At 47.8% G+C, this 20834-nt stretch overlaps 2 protein-coding genes across 1 annotated transcript in view; both read right to left on the reverse strand.

Moving 5' to 3' along the window:
• Positions 1–10552, reverse strand: part of LOC115561049 (uncharacterized) — a 97838-nt gene extending 87286 nt beyond the window's left edge. The window contains exon 1 of the mRNA XM_030380836.1: positions 10504–10552. The gene's annotated coding sequence lies outside the window, so the exon portion shown is untranslated. The remainder of the gene's footprint in view (positions 1–10503) is intronic.
• Positions 1–20834, reverse strand: part of LOC115560668 (vitellogenin-2) — a 434163-nt gene that overhangs the window by 39089 nt on the left and 374240 nt on the right.

The raw sequence follows: 20834 nt of genomic DNA on the forward strand, positions 1-20834 counted from the left end.
TCATACTGCATTCTATGGACCCTTCAGAACTATATGCACTTTAAAATGAATGTGGATCAACTGTATTAACCATTTATGTATTACTTGCACTTTATATTCATAGTGCATTCTATGGACCCTCAGAGCTATATGCACTTTAAAAACTGACTGGATATTTTTAACTTTGTTGACCAGCTGCTATATGCTATCTGTCTTATGTATTATTATTATTATTATTATTCTTATAGCGCTGCTTTAACAAAAACGTTTTATTGATTGCACTACTGGTTAGATGCTAAACTGCATTTCGTTGTACTGGTTGTCCTTACTTGTGCAATGACAATAAAGTTTGAATCTAATCTAAATCTAATCTAATCTAAGGAGATGGCCACAGAGTTAGAAGGTCAGAAGAGCCTGTTTTCTGTAGAGAACAGTACTCTTGTCATTCCCCTTCCGTTATAGATACTGTTGGAATAGTGGCAGTTGTGTGCATTTTTTAAGTCCTGTTGGTGCTGCTGAAACATCTCTGTATGTACCGTCAGACCACTTCTCTTACTTTGACGCTCCAGACGACAGCCTCCACTTTAAGTGAGTGGAGAGCTCCTTGTTGAGCCATTGAGAGGATCTGTTAAAGCAGACTGTGGGATTCTGTGGGATGTAGACATATTCTTATATTTACATACTAGATCTGGTATTTGTCACATGCTGCGAATAGCAAAATACAAATGCTGTTGTGTGCTCTGTAACCTGTGCTCTCTCTCCCACACTTCGAACTGAGGCTGCTGTGACATGAACAAACTCCTCTGTTCCCTACTGCCTGACTTCATGAGACCAGCAGATTGATTCCTGACATGTTCTGAATGTCAGACATGCCAAAATCAATTGGAATGCATACGATAATTGTAAAAAAACATTGCGCTCATGGTCTGCTCTATTGTTTGCCACTCCTCGCTGGAATGCCAAAATTAAATCTGTGCTGCCAAGTTCCTACAAGATACCAACAATGAACGGTCAAAATAACTTTTGACCGTTCATTGCAAAATGCTAACGTTCATTGCAAAATGCTAACAAGAATGCAGAAGGCCAAATGCATTTACAATCATAACCTTTACAATAATTGATCACAAGTGCGGGATTGGCAAAAAACTCAATAGTGAGCATAATATTGACAGCCAGAGGCGTCACTATAGGTAATGACAGCAGGGGCGGACTGGGACAAAAAGAATCGGCCCGGGCATTTTGGACCAGACCGGCCCAACACATTGGATAACGCACACCTATTCAGTCTTTTCTAGGGCTGTAACGATACACAAACTCACGATTTGGTTTGTATCACGATTTTTGACCCACGAAAGAATACTATTAAAGTATAGCTAAATTAATAAAGAAATAACCAAAGATTGCAGTTGGAGGATGCTTTTTGCTGGTAGGCAAAAACCCTCAATTGTTTGGTTGGTTTAGTCAAATATCCTTATTAGCGCTTCTTATCAGGCTTTGTAGCTTAAATAATGACATAATCAGGCCGTATAGAATGCAACATGTTTAATAGCCTAACTTTCATTAGATGGGGAAAAACATGAATGTCTAACATGAACGTCGCAAAAGACGAGGCATAGGTTGAATCCCATTACTTGGCTCGCTTCAAAATCTCAGCCCTAACCCTCGCTGTTGCGCGTTCACGCGCCGTGGAGCCATGTCCCAATACCAGTTTAAAGGTAGCTTAAGGGGTAGGGGGAGGGCTAACATCCCCTCAAAATTGAGATTTTCAATGGGCACCCTCAAAGCGCTTCAGTTCTGACTTGCTCCCACAATACCTTGCGAGAAAACAGAAAATCAAGAAATATCCTAGACAAGATGGAGGGCGAAAAGATGCGACAGGATTGGAAAAACACAAATGTAAGTGTTTTCTCTGTAATTAACTAGTAATTATTTTATTAATTATACTCTGCAGCCCGGCCGCGGGCTTCGAAGCCCGGCTGCGGACTCTCGGAAGATCGCGAAAGTCTGTGGCCGACTTTCGCGGGCCGCCCGACCCCGGTTCTCGGCCGGGCTGCAGACCGGGCTGCATACGACCGGGCTGGATATCATGTCGTATGATATCCAGATCTTCCATGTTCTAGTGACTCCAGGTTAAAAATAAGCTTTATACTAATATATTATATTAGTAATATTCTATAAGTAATATTATATATACTAATATATTATATTATATTAGTAATATTACATGGTTAATCAATGTATTTTTTGGCAATACTATATTGTGTACATAGCTATTATATATTGTGCATAACATATGGCCATATCAACCAGTTCTGGCATATAATTCCTATTTCCTTCTTATTCGTTTTCTTTCAGGACTTCGTTGAGTCCACTGCCACCAGCCCCCCCACCTCTCCCTCATGCTCCTCCACCCCAGGCACCTCTTCCACCACCCCAGACACCCCTTCCAAGAGGAGAGTGCCAGGGGGCAGGCGAGGCATGAGGAGAGCGAGGCAAAGTTGGCGAAATGGTGGAGAAGATGTGATTCTCCACCATTCTCTCAAAAGCTGAGAGAGAGAGTGTGTGTGTGTGTGTGTGTGTGTGTGTGTGTGTGTATTTTTAGGTGTGCGTGGGTGTGTATTTTTAGATGCGTATGTGTGTATTTTTAGATGTGTGGTTCAGTGTTTCTTATTTAAATAAAGTGTTTCTTCTAAAGTGTTCTTGTTCATAACCGATTATTATCTAAGGGTGCACTCACACTAGGCCATCTGGCCGTGGCCGTGGCCGTTTTAGCACCTAACCATGCTCAAATCTGCCAGTGTGAGTGTGGCCAGTCTGGCCAGGCCGGGCCAATTTGGCCACTTGGGAGAGGTGTGCTGCTACGGCACGGGCCGCTACGGTACAGATGCTAATGAGCCGACACGCGCTACGCAACCTGAGCTGGATTACGTATAGTCAATGCGACGACCACGGACATAATAAAGGTGACGAGCCTTCTTTCCCATTAAACGGTAAACATTGCGTCAAGTGGTTCAACTGTTGGTGTGTTCTCTGTGTTGTTGTCCATTGTTACTGGCGGCAGACTTTATTATGGTCCATGCAGCGGACGCTTGGTGATGATGTGTTACGACGTGATGACGTATGTACAAGAGCCTTCCATGGCCAGGCCACAGCTGCGACGGCCAACGGCCACGGCCAGATGGCCTAGTGTGAGTGCAGGCCAGAGAACAATGGGGCCATTTGAGCACGGTTAGGTGTGAAAACGGCCAACGGCCACGGCCAGATGGCCTAGTGTGAGTGCACCCTAATACCACCTTAAACATGTAGCTAAGTGACATTCAAAATAAAGGTATATTACGAGGGACAAATAGTATTATTTTTTTTTTAACACTTTATTTAAACATGCCAATTACAAAATATAAATACCATTTCAGGTTAAAAATCTTTACAATGGGTCTTGCTCGTTGCCCGAGACCATGGCAGCCAGTCTGTCTCTTGTAACATTACCAGGGGTCTGGTTATCTGCTAGGGGGCACGGGGAGGCCATGATGACGTCACAGGGTAGGGTTGTCCCATTTGGTAGGGGATCGGTTAGGGGTAGCAATGAGGGGTAGCAATGAGCATGAGGGTTAGGGTTGAGATGTAGGGTTGAGACAGTGAGCAAAGAAACGGGATTGGGCCATAGTGTTAACAACGAGTAGCATAACAACGAGTAGCATATGTGTGTGCGCGAGAATGGCAGTGTGCGTATGTGTGTGTGAGTGACGTCAGTGAGTGAGTGGACGAGTGAGAAGAGCGAGTGGTAGCACGTGTGTCTAGTGAAGAAGCAAACGAGTCCGGTAGAATAAAGGACCCATCCTGTCAATAATCGGTGGCCGCTTCATTCCGACCTATAAGCAGACAAACTGCCAGTCAAATCACACAAAACAATAGAGACAGGATCACACAGGCAATTTTTTTCGCGCTTGGCCCACTCTGGATAAATGTCGTTCATATCGCATATGAGGACTTCGACGGCTGTGGAGAAATGCAATCCTCCGTAGCCACGGAGAGCTGTCATCACAGAGAGGGCATCTCGTCGCATACTTACGGCATCGATAGGAGGGGGCGCTGTCAGCAGACTATTATTTCGACAAATTATTAGCAAATTTCAATCTGACAATTTGACAGGTGAGTTAGAAAGGGCATATCGCGCTTCTGCCTTCTCACACCGCGAGACAGGTTCGTGGCTTTGAGTGTCGCGATTTCGGTTTCGATACGCGTATCGTTACAGCCCTAGTCTTTTCGGTTTCTTGAATGTGTATACCAACTGTGCAACTCTTTAAAACCACGTACCTTAAGCCATGCAATGAGTTAACGGGAATCAGTGAGAGCGGACACATTAAATACGTCCAAAAAGTGTACCTTTACGAAACGGAACAACTCAATGAAGGGCCCTGGGGAAGAAATGGGTCAAGCCCCCCCCAAACACACACACACACACACACACACACAAACCCTGATGCCAACCCTCCCCTTTAATCCAGGCTTGGGACCGACACCTAGTTGAGCTGGCATGCCCCCTGAAGTGGCTGGGTTAGGCTAAACTACAAACATATATTACAAAGACTCCCACTAAATAAAGCCATATACACTACGGAACCACATCTAAAATACCCCCCGCCCCACCCCTGTGTGTGTGGGGGTGAAGTACGTTACCTTTCAATAACCGTCGAGTCTCGTCAGGTAGGTCCTTCATGTCTTCCAGACCTCTCAGCAGGTACTGTGCTGTGGCCTTTCCTGGTCTTCGGTCCTTCCACAGCCGCAACATGTTCCGTCTCTGCGTGTACTCGTCTTTCTTTTCTTTCTTGATCTCATCCAGATCTTCGTTCTTCAGCCCCAGGTGGAGGGCCACCTGCTCCCACTCCTGTCCCAGAGTTTTTGCAACATCCCGGAGCAGCTTATCAGACAGATCCGGCCCCGGGGAGCTGGCTTTATAGTCTCTGGCTGGAAAAAGACAACGACAATCCACACACAGGCAGGTCAAGTTCCACCTATCGAGATGATGTACAAGTCAACCAAAATGTAGATATTACCTCTTTAGAAATGGGTGTGAGGGGTTAAGGTGAGGCTACAAACCTAATTATCTTTATTTAAGTAGAAATTCAACTTGAAATCATTTGAACTTAAAGAACATCAACCAGACTATGTTCAGTCCACGTCAGCTCCACTAATACATCATGAATCAAATCTGCTTAAGACTGGTGCAGAGGTTTGAGTGACAGGTCTGATGGCCCTCCCTCGCCCCTCATTACTATTGGACAGATGCCCATCCCCCACCCCTAATATTAACTCTATTGGGTAGAATCGAAAAGTCAACTCAACCTCACGTCTATTGGAATTGATTGATTTTTGTAAAAAATAATTATGATAACATAATAATTGTATGGACCCGCTCAATCTGGCAACACTGACCGTAGAGGGAACGATTAAACAACAGCCTCGGGTTTAGAAGAAGCCAATTTAAATGTACAGCGGGGGATGGTGAAGTTTAAAAAAGTTCCCATAATATCTTATGAAGCCACCCATTTAGAGAATGTATGAGACTAGCAACAACGGACCATGAGGAAACAATCCAACCAGCTTTGACAAGTAGAGATAAATTGATGGCTTTATGCTGTAATGTTTCTAAAAAACAGATTAAATAAGAATGGAACAACTAGTTGGCTGTGTCGCCTATTAACACGTTAAAGGTCCCATGGCATGAAAATCTCCCTTTATGAGGTTTTATAACATTAATATGAGTTCCCCTAGCCAGCCGATCGCCCCCAGTGGCTAAAACTTGCTATCGGTGTAAAACAAGCACTAGGTATCCTGCTCGCCTTTGAAAAAATGAAAGCTCAGGCACGCTGATTTGGAATGTGGTCCCATATGTTGTCATAAGGGAATAAGCTCCTCCTCTTTCTCTGCCTTGCCCGCCCAGAGAATTTGGCCCACCAATAAGACAATGAGCTACGGCCATGCGAGCGCCACATGGTGTGTGTGTGATTACACACAGTGTAACGCAAGTGTTTGCTGTTGGTATTATGGCGCATAACACATTGGTTCTTTGACGTCTCTTGTATTTCCACAACGAGACTGTAGTGGGGGTCATCTCAGCCATGGTTGAGAAGGAATTGGGGGAAAGAAACTTTGGCTTTGACTCCCTGAAGTACATGAACTGCGACATGCTGCATGCTGCCGGTTGCCGTGAGGCACCACCGCCCGGCAGCGGGCAGCCGGCAGCAGGCAGCGCGCGGTTCAGTCTACTTCAGATCGATGTGGAAGTGGAAGAACCAGAGACGTCGGAGAACCCGATGCAGTCGTTTGTTATTCATAATATCGTCTGGAGGCGCACACAGCTTCTGATAATATGTATTATAAGATATAGATGTATTATATGATATTATTTAGATATAGAGCTCCAAGACTGTAACGCAAGTGTTGTACACTTCCTAGTTATTTGGATAACCGTTCTGCTGTTGGTGTTATGGTGCATAACACGTCGGACTCTCGTCTCTGGTATTTCCACAACGAGACTCGTAGTCGGGGTTATCTCAGCCATAGTTGAGAAGGAATTGGGGAAAAGGGACTTTAGCTTTGACTCCCTGAAGTACATGAACCACGACATGGAGGAGAAAGGGATTGTTGCCCGCGAATGTCTCCCGCTTGAGCCCCGCTTCCCGCTGCCGAGGGACCACCATCTCGGCGCTGCAGGAGGCGGTGGTGCATAAGCGCTGACCGCTGCCGAGGCGGTCCGTGGTCCCTCGGCAGCGAGGTTCCGGCGGGAGACAACTGCGGGCAACAATCCCTTTCTCCTCAATGTCGTGGTTCAGTCTACTTCAATATCGTCTGGAGGCTAACAAAGCTTTTGGCCGTGATAATATATATTATATGATATAGATATCTATTTATAATATGATATTATTTAGATATAGAGCTCCAGGACTCCCGTGTGTTCTAGAATATTTACAGAACACGGCTAAAGGCTGTGTGCGCCTCGCCATTGCGATACATCCACTGTAAACAGAGCGCATGGCTCTCCTCCTCATTTGCATTAAAGCTACAGACACCGAAACGATGCATTTGGGGAAAGCTCAATGTGCGACTGGCTCGTAGTGGCTGTAATTCTGCACCACGGCTGAATTTCGGGAACCTCTTCAAATACTGTGCTTGGGGCCCACTAATATCTATATTAAAGGGCAACTTCACCCATTTCACATAAGCTTTGTATTTTTAGAACCCCCCGCATATTTTTGAATGGTCTAGCATCATTCCCTTATTTTCTGGAGACACTGGAGAGATCCGTATCGATCTCCAACACTTCCTGTTTTAGATGACGCAATATGACGATTTTTGCGTACAAGAAAATAGGAAGTGTAAGAGGGGAGGATTCTCGTAAGACTACAAACACTAGTCCCACCCCCCTCTAGGGGGTGGGACCCACTGACGCTACAGACCTATTAGAGCAGTGCCAGTGGGTGGGACTTCACCAGCAGAAACTAACATCCACAGCGTCTGAAGCTAAGATAACAGAGGCTGTTGATAAAACTGAAGTACAATGGCGGAGGGTACTGGATCTGACATAGAAGATGGCACCATGCAAAAGTTCACCATTTCGAAAGAAATACAAACGAGGACTACCGTATTTTCCGCACTATAAGGCACACCGGATTATAAGGCGCACCTTTAATGAATGGCCTATTTTAGAACTGTTTTCATATATAGGGCGCACCGGATTATTAGGCGCATAGCATAGAAGATACTGCAGTCAAACGTTTGAATGGGGTTGCGTTATGCATCGACTAGACCGAGCTGTGCTAAAGGGAATGTCAACAAAACAGTCAGATAAAGTCAAACTTTATTAAGCGTTCTGACAACTCCGGTCACTCCCATGGTAACGATGTTCAAACGTTAATGTGCATATTAACAATATCTCATCAATATCTGATCAATATCAATATCTCTTAACAATAAGCTCACTTTTTCAGTTCATTCCCCGTCTACGAATCCCTCGAATTCTTGTGGGTCCGAATTGAACAGTTGGGCGAGTACGGCATCCAACATGCCCGGATCCCTCTCGTCATTATCCGAGTCAGTGTCGCTGCTGTTGCCTGGCAGTTCAGTGATTATTCCTGCCTTCGTGAAAGCTTGGACCACAGTTGAGACTGTTATATCAGCCCAGGCATCCACGATCCATTGGCAGATAGTGGTGTAAATCGCCTGGCGCTGTCTCCCCGTCTTGGTGACGTGTGTTCGCCTTCTTGGCCCCGTCAACACGAAGCCAATTTTTTGGGTGAAACCTACGGCCACACCAAACGCGTGTAACGTGCCTAACTTGACGCTTGATCATTGTGTGTCACAAAAATGGTTCAACGCGCCAACGCGCCTGTGGCTGCGCTGGATTTAGGAGTCTGAGGTAGGAAACCCAAACACCGCCGTGTTTGGGTGCATGATAGAGTTTAGATCGGGTTAGATTAAATAATCCCGGATATAAATAACAATAATCGGGTTAAATAACTTCACATGGTGTGTCTGGTGTGTTTCCAGCATTCGTAGTGTTGATCAGCAGATAGTCCGCCAAGACGTTGAGGTTGCTTAGCAACCAGAGACGCTGTCCATGCAAGTGAATGGAGCGTTCCCTCTTCGTCATAACTATCAAACCAAACATCCTTCACATTCAACGAGCGAACATTATGAAAGTAAAATGCACATTTCTCGCTAAAAATGTTTACATAAACGCATTTAATGGCGTAACTATGTTACTATTTCCACCCAGAATAAAGTAGCAGCACGGGTCCTTTTCCACCGCAAATAGTACCTCCGGGACGTGGGCGGGTTCGGCTGCGCGAAAGGGCCGTGACGTATTTTTGTACGCGACTCAAACAACACCTACGTAACCCACACATGGACAGAACCCACATAACAACAATGGAGAACATCGATGCGATGGTATTCGTGTTCGTATTATTAGCTGGCATGTTGAAGAAGTGGAATATGTTGGCTGCGGCGCTGCTATGGCTGTTACCAGCATGGTTGCCATGTCGCTCTCGTGACTTCGTCACACTCTGGCCAATCAGTGGCCGGCCGTCTGCCGACGTCACCTTTTAGCATCGGCTCAGCCGCTTGGAACCTAGAGCGAGGCGGTACTAGAAAAAGCAGCCACTTCAGGTACCAGATACCATGTTTTCGCGGTGGAAACGCAAAAAAGGCGAGCTGAGTCGAGTCTAGTCGAGTCGTGTCGAGCTGGTACCATGCAGTGGAAAAGCGGCATTAGTAGATGGAACAAGGAGGTGTCCGATAGGCGGAGATGATCAGCGGGAGTGGCCGCCAGCAAAGCTGTGCATCGTGGTGCATGGTGGGAGTTGTTGTCTTCAATCCACAAACGCCAAAAAGTCACTTTCTGCCTTTTCTCGGTGAAGACGGCACCAAATTAGAATTTTATTTTATTATTCGACTAGGACCCAATTTCAATACATATTCATACCTCCACCGGTGAAATGCTCCTTTAAAGCATTCACAAAGTCGCATGCCATGGGACCTTTAAACCGCCAAAATGAGAGGTTTGATGTGTGATTATCTACCCGACATTAACGTGTCTAATCTAAATCTAAATATTACGTGTTTAGTCGTGTTAAAGCAACATGTCTAAGAGTTTATTTGCTTTAATGGTCGATGCCGACGTCGTATCGACGCGGACTGGTCGTTCAAGTGTTATGTGGACATACACAGACCCTGAATGTATCAGGAATCTACAGAACACAAGTGGATCTGAACTTTACACAGTTTGTAATTTTCCATTACAATAGCATAGTATAGCCCGACCAATTTACTCTACAAAAAAACTCTGACACTGATCATTCTCCATTATTATAAAACCAATGTGCATCAAATATCATAGGCTACAGTAGCGTAATAGGGTGCACCAAAATGTTACAAAGTCCCAAGATAGTTTTATGACAAACACGGCTTCCCTGCCATAGTTCTGGGTCGCCGTGGGCTACGGGACTTTGTTCAGATGCATTATAACCCAATTTGAATCTGCTTTGTTTTGACCTCACCAACTTCCTTTGTCTTGCGTTGTTTTTCATTCGTTAGAAATATTCTCTTTCATGACGTGCTTCATGCATGCAGACCAATAGGTTCTTCTATCTACTCCACCTAATTGTTGTCACATTGTAGCCACCCAAATAAGCCTCTCCAGATAACGCGTAGCAGTATAAAATAACACTATTTCGTATCGTAGGCCCATTACTTTTGTCCAAAGGTAAAACATTGTAAATGTAGTTCTACCAGAAACAGGCTTCCTACTGATAGTTTTATTAATAAAGCCAACACAAGCAGCAACATGTTAATATGAACAACACCGCGTAAATTGTTACGCAATCTGAAAGGTCCCAAAACAGAGTTAACATAGTTAATTCTGTTTGAGGTGAGGATTTAGTAATTTTCCATTTCAATACTACAGTATAAAACAACCACTTTAGAAGGCCCAAAAACGTTGGCGACAGTTCAATCATGGCTTACCTGCCATAGCTGTGGGTCCACGTAGCCTTCGTGTATGCAGCACACCTGATGCCGACCAACAGGTTTGTATTAAGATTGTGGACGCACAATGTAGCCTAACCCACTCAGCCTCTCCGCCTACCTGGCAGTTATGGATCTCATTTCAACACTATTACGTATTTCTTCGTGGAAGGAGGGGTCGAATCCAAAGGAATAGCTTTAAAGAGACTTTATTTGTATAAAGTATTTTCGGTATGGTAAACTGATGCTCTGAAGTAAAGAGAGATTGAAGATGTGTTCTAAGCACGTGCGAGAGTGTTCTCCTAGCTGATCCTGACCACAAACCCACGTATGGTAATCGCTGCCGAGAGAGCTCTAAGGTTTTCATGGCCAGGTGGACTCCTTTATGGACTCAGCGAGGACCGGAAGACTTGGAGAGGAACCGGTGTGACGTAATCCTCGGTTTTTCCTCGCCCGGTCTGTGTTGCTGCCCTCAGTGGCTAAAGTATCTATTGTAGCCTTCAGTAATGTCCTGCTTTCCCTTGTGGCTATGTGTAGTATTTACGGCTTATATATTTGGTCCTACCCCCTATTGGTTAAGTGAGGGAAATACAGCTTGTGTTCCTAAAATACGTAACAGTCCCTCCTTGGTCATCTTAGATGACCATACAATAATATTTTAAATTATAAACACCATTTACCACACCGAAAACATAGTCAAAGTAGAATCTATCATCAACACCATCAACCGTCGCGGAAGAACCTCTTGAAGAGAGGGGAAAAACCACTACGCGTCCCCATAATACTGAGACGGCATTCACGTTGTGGGTCTTGTTGAAAATACAGGTCATTATTTAACAATACAACAATGAACATGAATCTTGTTATCATACAATCACATGGCCAAACAGCACACAAACAAAACCATCAATAGAAATCCTGAGCTAATACTTTTGGTCATGTACTACAAGGTCATAAAATATTCAACAGGTGCGAAAGTAACGTAAAAATTGATGGTCATAACACAATTTCAAAATTTCAAAATGATTGATAAACTAAAATGGATTTGGAGGGTTCAGGTGATCTTCGTGTATTGGTGCGCCGGTTCATGTGGGTGGTTTGGGTATGGATTTGGGGAGTTCAAGTGATCTTCGTGTATTGGTGTGCCGGTTCCTGTGGGTGGTTTGGGCATGGATTTGGGGAGTTCAAGTGATCTTCGTGTATTGGTGTGCCGGTTCATGTGGGTGGTTTGGGCGATGTTATTATTGTAGTCATTGTTTTTACTGTCGCCGTCGGGTCTGTAATTCATGAACCCAAGACTCGTCCCTCCTTGTCAAGGGCTCATCTCAGAGAGGTTACTCCTACACCATGGGAGCCTCCTCACAGGTTCTCCGTCGTCGTGTCAGCAACAGGTGGCCTGTAAAACAATCGTCTCAAGGAAGATCAACAGTACCATTATCAATGCAGCGATTCAGAAATAACGAGTTGTACTCGCAACCAAACAATACTATATTATAACAAACACAACTCGTCTTGGTGGTTCAATAATTAATTATTCAAGTAAATCCAGGATATTGATTATCTTAGACACAGGTGCTACAAATGGTGGCATTTTATTCTATATATTGTAACTGGATAGGTTCGGGTTCCTCAGGTGGTATGTCATTTAAGTTCAACTGATTATATCTGATTCCTACGTAAGCATGAATGTCGCCTGGCACTTGTGTAGCGCCCACTGCTGCGGTGATCAGTCGATTCAGTAGCCCTCGTGCGCAGGGAATACAACAGCAGCTGATAACAGTTACCACGGCTAATGCCATTATTCCCGCGATGAGTACTGACTGGATCATACCTCTCCACCTACCAAACAGGTTCTCCATCCATCCAGCTATTGGGTCACCAATACCGGAGTTCTCGGCCAACTCCAACTTGAGGGATTGCAGTCCAGCCAATGCTCTGGCCACGGACCCATCTGGTGCTGGCGATGTTGTCTCCCGCTCCTTCTTGGAACAGGACTGCCAGAAGGAATCCTACCAGGTACTTTCCCAAGGGCACGCTGTGGCCCATCGTCTTGGGATGAGGAGTGTTTGTCCTTGGCTTGGAGTGCAGCTAGGTCGGTCAGGGTCTCAGTCCACGATCTGCCAGGAGTATCTGCTTTGCGGCACCGGCTCAGGTGGTGCCACTGGGCCCCGCGTCGGTCCTCTACAGAAACAGAAAAGGGTGTGGCCAAGAGTACCTTGTATGGCCCCTCCCACCGGTCTTCTAGGGTCTTTCGATGGTGTTTTTTCACCCAGATCCACTCGCCGGGTGTCACCGACGTTGGTGAAGGATCCTCTGGATCGGACGGCTTCTGGTCTGCGATCTGGGAATACAACTTTAAAGAAGCTTGAGTTAGTGCTTGTAGGTATTCCTGCATTACTTCATCAAACCTGTCTGATGGGGGTCCTTTGGATGGTGGGCTGTATGGTCCTTGCATGGGACGTCCTGTGACTAATTCATGGGGGCTGAGAAGGGTGGTGTTAGAAGGAGAAGATCTTATGGCCATTAATGCCAATGGCAGAGCTGTTATCCAGGTCATCTTCTTCCCTGCTGTCTTTTCTTTAACTTTCCCTGTCAGCTGATTCACCTGTATGCGTCCTAAGGTTCGAGTTTCTGCCTCCTCCCTAGATTTCTCCAGTCTGTTGCTTCTGAGTATTTTTGTTAATTGATTTTTGATTGTCTGGTTTGCTCGTTCCACCAGGCCTTGCGATTGGGGGTGATATACTGAGCCGAATCTATGTTTGAGTCCTATGTATGTTTCCACCTCTTGAAGGTGGGCGTTGGCGAAGTGGGTACCATTATCTGAGCAGATAAGCTTTGGGTATCCCCAGCGGGGAATGAGTTCTTGTGTTAACCATTTGATGACTGTTTTCCCGTCCTCTTTTTTAACCGGAATTGCTTCTACCCATCTAGTGAACCTGTCGACGGCTACTAACATAAACCGTTTTCCGTCAACTTTGTTCTCTTGTCCCATATCTGTGAAATCAATGTAAATTTCTTGAAATGGGAGCTGGGGCACGGGGAATTGTCCTTTGGTTAACTTGAATCCCCGCCTTTGGTTACAGGCTTGGCATGTTTGACAGTCCTGGACATACTGGTCGCACACAGCTTTGAGAGCTGGATGCCACCAGTATCTTTCAATTCTTTCCCGGGTCTTGGTCTTTCCTTCGTGTGCCAATCCATGTTCCTTCCTTAGGAGGAACAGCAGGGCCTTGGAGGAGACAACCGGCTTTCCAGTGGTGGAGTAGTATATTCCATCCGGGCTCTGTCTGGCCCCTTTTCCTCTCCACGCCGATTTCTCATAAGGTCCTGCTCCTCCTTGCATTTCTTTGACCATTTGTTCATCCGGGTCCAGGGCTGTTTCTTCGTTGACCATCATCTGGTGTACCACCGGGGTGTATCCTCCTTCTTTTAGATGTTCTACTGGGACGTATCCGCCTGCTTTCTTAGCTGCTTCATCCGCTGCGTGGTTTCCTCTTGCCTCCATTGTTTTTGTTTTCTGATGTCCTCGGCAGTGCATGATGGCTACTTTTCGAGGTAGTTGGGCTGTTTTGGCTAACAGCAGGATTAGGTCTGTGTGTTTTGCTTTGGTATTTGCACTGGTGATCATCTGTCTGTTGATCATTTGTTGTCCGTTTAGGTGGGCTAGTTCGTATGCGTAATTGGAATCGGTGTAGAGATTTAGCGTTCGTCCCTTGGCTATCCGTAGAGCTTCACACATAGCATATAGTTCGGCTCTTTGTGCTGAAGCGGGCTGTTCTAATATGCCACTAGCCAGAGTGCTGCATATTCCTTGTTTGGTCTGTTCCACTACAGCCCATGAGGCCAGGTTTTCTCCATTGGCGGCTCTGTAGCAGCATCCATCGGTGTACAAGGTCATGTCCACTGGCTGTAGGGGTTCCGCTCTCAGTCCTGGTCGAATCTTCACTGCCTTCTTTATTTCTTCTGAGCATGTATGAGGTTCTCCATCGTTGGGTCCGGGCATGGTGTCCGTCATGTTGGCTCCTTGGGTGGTGAAGGTGACCATGGGATTCCCCAATATTCTCTGGAGTTTTGCGTTCCTGGTTGCTGTGGTGATTGTGTAGTCTGAACTATCCAGGTATGCTTTTACCCCGTGGATAGTGTGGACCACAATTGGGTGTGTCATTACTATGTAGGCCGTCTTGTCCAGGCTTTTGGCGATGGCGCATATAGCTTTTCCACACTCGGGGAGTCCTTTTTCTGGTGGTTCCAGGGCAGAGCTGTGGTAGGCTAGGACATTCCGTTGTCCTCGTTGTTTCTGCCATAAGATTCCGTTGACCACACAGTCTTTTACTGACACATCCAGGTGAAAGGGTTCTTTGTAGTCCGGGGCAGCCAGGGCTGCGGCACTATACATGCTTTGTTTTAGCCTGTTGAATGCTTCTTCTGCTTCAGGGGTCCATTCCAAGGGGGCTTTTAGATTTCTGTGTCCTGCTTTGGTGATGAGTTGTCGTAGTATAGTTGTTTCGCCGGTGTAATCAGGGATGTAGGTCCGGCTATATCCTGTCAGTCCTAGGAATGCTAGCATTTGTCGGACTGTGATTGGCTTTGGATAGGTTTTGATCGCGCTTCTGTGACTTTTGCCGATCTCTCTTCTATTCCCTCCTATTACTTTCCCCAAGAAAGTAATCTCTTGTTTCACCAGTTGTAGTTTTGTTTTCTTGAGTTTGTATCCTTTTTGTGCTATTCTTTGTAGCAAGTTTTCAGTTGCCTGTAGGCAAGCTTCTTTTGTTTCAGCTGCCACGAGGAGGTCGTCCACGTATTGTATCAGGACCGTGCCTGAAGGAAGATCCAGGCCTGCAAGGTCCTCCTTGAGGCAGGTGTTGAAGATGGTGGGGGTGCTTCGGAAACCTTGTGGCATCCTTCTGTACGTGTATTGTTGGTTTCTATATGTGAAAGTGAAGAATTGTCTTGACTCAGTGGCCAAAGGGATGCAGAAGAATGCATTGGCGAGATCCACCACCGTGAACCATTGATGTTCAGAGCTTATTGGATTTAGGGCCACGTATGGGTTAGGGACCTTCTCCGGGGGGGCTATGGTCCGAATGTTGATGGCCCTCAGGTCATGCACCATCCTCCAGGTTAGCCCATCGGCTTTTCTCACTGGCAGGATCGGTGTGTTCCATTCTGAGGTGGTCTTCTCCAGCACACCTGCTTCCAGCAGGCCCGTTATGGTGTCGTTTATTCCCTCCTCCGCCTCTGGCTTAATCCTGTATTGATGTCGCCATTCCGGGCGATGAGGATTCTTCACGTTCACCACAATGTTGTGTTGTGGGGTGTGCCCCACATCATACGGTCCATTTGCCCACACCGTCTCCTTAATGCGTGTAAGCATGGTGGTCACTTCTGGGTCTTCTGGCTCGTCGCTCTTGGTGGTGTTGTCGATCACCATTCGATGTCCGTCCACTCTTCGGCCGATTGCCTTGTTCGTGGTACGTGAGGATATTCTCCAGAATTCTGCATTTGGGCTTCTGTGTAGATATTGGTTGTCTGTGGGTTGCCATTCACGGACCTCTTGTGCTCTTTTTACCATCGGTCCGAGTTGTTTGGGTTGGTGGTCTGCGCTGACCAAGAGGGAGACATGAGGGACACTCTCTGGCTCCAGCTGGAACCAGGATAGTTGTTCTTCTGTGAGGTCGACTCCTGCCGCCACTCCTTCGGGTCCCAGGTATATATCTCCACACCTTAGGTCCTCCAGCTGTCCATCTTTCTGGCTGTACCATGGTTCATCGTAGGTCAGGTCCTGCTCGTGTGTGATGTTGAGCGTGCAGTGTAATGGGTCCAACAGTTCATTGTATTCTCCGATTTCTTGGATCCACATTTCCCACTCTCGATATGTGCTTTCCAGTCCTGGAGTTATCTGTGCTGTTCCCGTCAGTTCCTGCCAGTAGATGGTGGTATCTTCGTGAGCTTCTGGCTTCGGGTCGTCTATTAACATGAACATGTGTGCTTCTTCTGGTGCGGGTTTGGCGGGGTGGTACAGGGTGATGCCTCCCAAGTTGCAGGCAAGAGTGATTTGTAGGGAACCCATTAGGTCCCTTCCTAATAGATTGATGGGGCATTTTGGGGCGTATAGGAAAGAATGACTTCCTTTCTGTTCTAGTATGTCGAAGTCGAGTGGGGTTGTGAACGGTTGTTCCATGGATTTCCCAGAGAATCCCATGGTTTTTAGAGAGCGGCGAGAGAGTGGGGGTGTTTTTCCCGCGAGTCTTCCGATAGTTGATACGGATGCTCCTGAGTCCACTAGAAACGTGCATCTGTGTCCACCTATGTATGCTTCCACAGTAGGTTGTCCGAGACCCAGTTCCTTTCTCGCCTGCTCGTCCTCTGGGCAGCTCTATTGTATGGCTAACATGGTGTTGCCTGCTCTGGGGCGAGCCGTTGGTTCAGTATTCCGATATTGCTGTTGTGATGGGAACCTAGATTGGGCCCTGTCGGAGTGGTACTTGGGGCAGTTTCTAATCCAGTGTCCCATTTGGTTGCAATGCATGCATGGAGATTGACGCATTGGTCTGTCTCTTCCTCTTCCGGCTCCTCCTCCTCTGTGCGGCTGGTTCTGTCTTTGTTGACCTGATTGTTGCATGGCGTCGGCCACGTATGCAGCGTATGCGGTGGGTTCGTTGCCCTGTTGTAGCCACTCTGGAAGTGGGGTCACCTGAGGGACTGCTTCGGACATTAGGGACATCATGTTCTCGTAATCCTGGTCTTCTTCGGCTTTCTTGAGCTGTCGGGTCATCTCCACGTCTTTTTCTATGTTCACCCTGCACATTTGTTTGAATATTTCCTCAAGACCTCCGTCGTGGTCTTTCTTTGCTCGCTTCTTTTTGCTTAGATTGAGGTGGTGAATGAGGTGTTCCATCCACTCTGCCTTTGGTTTGACGCACAGTCCAACTACCGTTTCCAGTCCAGTCTGGGCCTCGGGCGGTAGCCCACTCAAGACCGCCTTTCGGAAGGTGTTGTTTGCCAGGCTGCTTTCGTACGGGCTGCAGTCATTTTTGTCTGCCCATAGGATTTCGGCTCTTCTTACGTAATCATGGATGGTTTCTTCTGGTTTGACGGCCAGGCCTTGGATTCCCACTGCACTGAGGTCTGGTGGGTATTGTCGTTTGAGGTTATCCCAGAAGGCATTTCGGTATACGTCGAAGGGTGCTTTGTCTGGCACATGAGTAGTATGGGTCATTCTTTCCAGTTCTATTGTTTTGTCGGAACCATGGGCTTTTCCGAGGATGGCCCTTACATCTCCTATGGCCAGGACATCACCTGACGTCTCCTCCTCGAACGTCCTGATCCAGGCCGGAGCTCCCGCCGTGATCGAAGGTAAACGGCGGGCCAGGATGTGTCTTTCTCGGTGTCCCCAACCGGAAAATATTTTCCTGTCCCATGCGTCCGCCATCAGGGGTGCCATCAGGTCGGTGCCCTCTTCGTCTGAGCATTCGTCGTCCGACCGGTTCGGACTGGTACTCTTTGTCTTGGTATTCCTAGTGCAGCGATCCGTCTTGGTTGCGCGGTTTCTGCCTCGGGTTGCGGGTTGGGAGGCTGATGTTTGTTGACCTTGTTTAGATCCCGAGGTGGCTCCCGCGGGAGTGCCGGTCGTCTTCTGTATGGCCCCCGTACTTGGATCATTGTTTACGGGGTTCTCTTGAACGTATTGTGGGTTTTCACAGTTGTCTTGTCCTTGTCCTGGAATGTTAAGGGAGTTCGAGTTCCCCATGTATCCTTGGTTGGAACAGTTTGGATCTCCTAGTAGATGCTGGATGGGTTGTAGTTTTTCCTGCTGTTGCGGTAGTTGTGGAATGTATTGTAGCTGATGTTGGGGTGCGTAGAGTTGGGTTGAGTCGGGTTGGGGCTTGCGTTGTAGCTGCTGCTGCTGGGTCGAGTTGGGCTGGGGGTTTGGTTGTAGCTGCTGCTGCTGGGTTGAGTTGGGCTGGGGGTTTGGTTGTAGCTGCTGCTGCTGGGTTGAGTTGGGCTGGGGGTTTGGTTGTAGCTGCTGCTGTTGGGTTGAGTTGGGCTGGGGGTTTGGTTGTAGCTGCTGCTGCTGCTGCTGCTGTTGCTGGATGCTGGGTTGAAACTGCTGCTGCGGCCAGTAGGGTTGGGGGTTGAGTTGTGGCCGCTGCTGCTGTTGCTGCTGGATGCTGGATTGAAACTGCTGCTGCTGTTGTTGCTGCTGCTGTGTGCTGGGTTGAAACTGCTGCTGCTGCTGCTGCGGCGGCTGCTGTTGGATGCTGGGTTGAAACTGCTGCTGCTGGGTGTCGAGTTGAAACTGCTGCTGCTGCTGCTGCTGCTGCTGCGGCGGCTGTTGTTGTCGGATGCTGGGTTGAAACTGCTGCTGCTGGGTGGGTTGAAACTGCTGCTGCTGGGGGCCGGGTTGAAACTGCTGTTGCGGCCAGTAGGGTTGGGGGTTGAGTTGTAGCTGCTGCTGCTGGGTGCCGGGTTGAAACTGCTGTTGCTGCTGCTGCTGCTGCGGCGGCTGTTGTTGGATGCTGGGTTGAAACTGCTGTTGCGGCCAGTAGGGTTGGGGGTTGAGTTGTAGCTGCTGCTGCTGGGTGCCGGGTTGAAACTGCTGTTGCTGCTGCTGCTGCTGCGGCGGCTGTTGTTGTTGGATGCTGGGTTGAAACTCCTGCTGTTGGGTGGGTTGAAGCTGCTGCTGCTGGGTGCCGGGTTGAAACTGCTGTTGCGGCCAGTAGGGTTGGGGGTTGAGTTGTAGCTGCTGCTGCTGGGTGCCGGGTTGAAACTGCTGTTGCTGCTGCTGCTGCTGCGGCGGCTGTTGTTGTTGGATGCTGGGTTGAAACTCCTGCTGTTGGGTGGGTTGAAGCTGCTGCTGCTGGTCGGTTGGGCAGGGTTGGGGCATGCCGACGTTCGTTGCGCCCGGAGGGTGGTCTGCTTCTCGACCAATTATTGCACCCGGGCCGCTCCTCCCTTTTATCACGCGATTGGTCCCGTCCTTTGGCCCCTTCTTCGAGTCGTACTCAACACTACCGTAATCCAGACATTCTCCTGCGAACGACGGTGGGGGTTGATCGTTGTACGAGATATCCACAGGCCCCTTCTCTATGTGGAGCATTGGGAATTGGAGGGCAGGTAAATCTCGAGGCGCCGGTTGGTCATAGCAGCCGTATGGTGGTGGGGCCTTTGTATTGTTTGGGAAAGGCGGGTTTTCTTCGAGGCTGGGGTAGGTGTTGTTGCGGAGACTGGTGTTCTCTCCACATGGCGTCGCTTTGTCTCCAATGTCCGCTCCGTCTAGGGTGAGTGGGGTCGCACGCTCCTCGACGTGAGGTGCTGCAGGCAGCCCTTTCAACACTGTTTTCTCTTGGTGGGAAAGGTTGGTTGGTTGCCCTTCCCTCTTCCGGACTTCCATGTTTATTGCCGCATTGTAGGCGTTGAGTAGGGCGTAGGTGTAGCTTTCCCTCTTTTTCCTGTAGTCAACTGAATCCGCTTCTCGTACCTTCTTCGTGTTTGCACGTTTCGTCGCAGCCCTTTCGCTCTCCTTCAGGGTGAATTCCCAGGCCGCTGTTGTAAGGCCGGTGGTGATCTTTACGCCAACAGCCCAAACTCCAACTCGTTCCCACTCCTTTCTGTACTTTTCTTCTCGCATTGCCCATGTTTTCTGTTGTTCAGTGGACAACGCTTTGTCCTTCAGGGCGTTTGCTGCCAAATACCTGGCTACTGCCGCCCTCATCTGGGCCGGGGTATCTGGGTCAGGTCTCGCTTCCGTTAGGCGAGGTAGCACATTGAGCGAGGCCATGATGTCTGGAAAGGCGCGTCTGCTGGGGCTAGGCGTGGGTGAGCAGTTGGGGGCCGCTGTCTGGTGTCGCGGCAGGAGTGCTGCAGGCGTCGTTCGGCCAGCAGGGGGAGGCGTTGAGGTAGATGTCGGTGTTGGTTAGCAGGGGGGGCGTTGAGGCAGGTACCGGGGTTGGCCTGCAGGGGGAGGTTAGGTGGGGGTGGGGGTCGCGGCACAGGGGCTGCGAAGTACTAAGAGTGTTTGGGTTTTTTGTTTTTTTTGTTTTTTGGATTCACAACTTATTTATCGATAAAGAAACTTTTCTTGATTTCTATCTGAACGACAAAAGGCTGTGATAACCTATTACCTATAGCCAACACTTAAATGACCAAGCACACACTATTCGCACGTCGTGCTGTGAGTGTACCCGTCAATAAACAAGTATTCAATGGGATGGGGACAGGGATCTGCAACAGGACCTGCGGAGAAGGTGACGTTAAGGTGGAGAAGTGAAAAAATAAAATAAAAATTAAAAAGTTAAAAAGGGGTGGGGGGGTTTACTCCAGGGCCTGCG

This window comes from Gadus morhua, chromosome 16, assembly GCF_902167405.1.
Source record: "Gadus morhua chromosome 16, gadMor3.0, whole genome shotgun sequence".
NCBI classification, from domain to species: Eukaryota; Metazoa; Chordata; class Actinopteri; order Gadiformes; family Gadidae; genus Gadus; species Gadus morhua.